We start from the raw sequence: 1909 nt of genomic DNA on the forward strand, positions 1-1909 counted from the left end.
TCATTCCTCTATGAAACAATCTATAAAAAATTAATTTCTGAAAATCGAGCCACCAGAAAAAGGGGAATGATGCTGGAGGTCACACATACTAAGAAATCTGGGAACAGGGCTGCTAAGAAGAGGCTCAGTCGGGAGACAGACTCTTAAGGGGCCTGAATTCAGGCCCAGAGGAGCCAGAAAGGTCTGTAGACTCGCAGCTGCTCCTGTTCCCCAGAGAGAACATCACTGCTGACATAGCTTGTTTGTTTCTGTTGCTGAGCAAAAAAACTGCAAGAACATACTTTGAAATGTTGGAAAATACCCCATTTGTGGGGAGTTCCCCATCTGGGGAAAGTTGGGATTTGGAATGCCACAGAGGGCATCCTGGAGGAAGGAGGACAGAGTAGCCAAAACAAAGGCCTGGAGGTGTAACTGAAACTGGCTGTGATGGAGAAGGGAGTAGAGGATGGTTTGGGAAGTGTTTTGCTTGGGGGCTGTGGGAGCCTTGGGAGAGGGAATGAAATCTGAGAGGGCAAGAGGGCTTCCTGGAGACTCTGGTCAAAGGCAGCCCTTGACAGACAGAGAGAAAAAAAGAGGTTACTTCACATGTAAAAATACAAAGGTTGTCCCTCTCCTTCCTCTTTCCTTAAAGGTGAGGCCTGTTATCATCCCCTGTTGCATGGGGGTGGGGGATAAGTCACTTTCCATAGGGAATGGTGGAGGCCCAACTTGAGCCCAGGCACTGTGACCCTACACTACTACTGCCTTGTTTAAACCAATGATTTAATGAATAAAGAATGAACAAATGAATAAGTGTATAATTCATCTGAAAACCCTACAGACAAAAGAGGCCCCAAATCTACCTACTTCTTGCATATCTTCTGCCACCTCACTTGGTACCATCGTTGTTCACTATGGCTGAGGCCGTACCCAATGTGGCCCCTGCTAATCTCTCTGCCTCCATCTCCCCTCACTTTGTTCCAGCCACATTAGTACTGGCTGTTCCTCCCTCCTGGTGCATTCTTAAAAAGAAAAGAAATGTATGGAGTGTAAAGTGAACATAACTCCTTGGGAATGAATTGGAGTTGCCAGATTCCCTCATGTATAAAATGGAGATTATATCATCTGCTCCTTAGCATTGTTGTTGTGAGAGTTGTATGAAATAGTGCGTGTGAACAGCTTAGTTAAGTGTTGGGTACAATCAGTCAATAAATGACTATTTATGGGTTTGTACTTTTATTGTAGTCAGCATTGTGTGTGTATCCTGGGATGGGCCTGCCTCCATCTGTGGAAAGTTCTCGAATGCAGGGGAGACAGTCACGTGTACTATGGCATCAGGTGGTTATTGTGGGTTGGGGCTGTCCAGAGTGAGGAATGGAGGCATTTAGACTGACCGCCTGGTGGTGTGGACACACATCAATATTGGAGCTTCAGGAACAATGACTGTATTGAAGATCTAGCTTCTCCAGGATCTTCTGTGGGTATGTTTTGTCTGGGTCTTCAGGCTCATGTGAGTGACCCTGGGCCTCTGTGTATTGGTGTGTTGCTTATGTGTGTATGCAACATGCCCATGTGTGCTACCCAGGACTTGTATGTCTATATGCTTGTATATCCAGATCCATGTGTTTTCTGTCCGTACACACCCCCATGTGTTTCCTTACTTTTGTATGTGACTATATACATTTCCACGAGTGTATCATTTTCTTTATGACTCCAGTCTCCCTGACACCAAAGCAAGAGCATGTACACCATCCAAGTGTCCACCTCGGATTGTCTGATGCTGTCTACGCCACCCCCCCACCCCCTTCTCTCTGCCTAGCTGAGCTTGAGTGGACGTGGGAGACTGATCTCCTCATGGGGCTCTGTGTGTGACCTCACCCCTCGCTCTCAGGGGGTTAGTTTTCTACTTTTGGGTCTCTGAGTGTGTTTT

Source organism: Tupaia chinensis, unplaced genomic scaffold, assembly GCF_000334495.1.
Source record: "Tupaia chinensis unplaced genomic scaffold, TupChi_1.0 Scaffold144034_1, whole genome shotgun sequence".
Classification (NCBI taxonomy): Eukaryota; Metazoa; Chordata; class Mammalia; order Scandentia; family Tupaiidae; genus Tupaia; species Tupaia belangeri.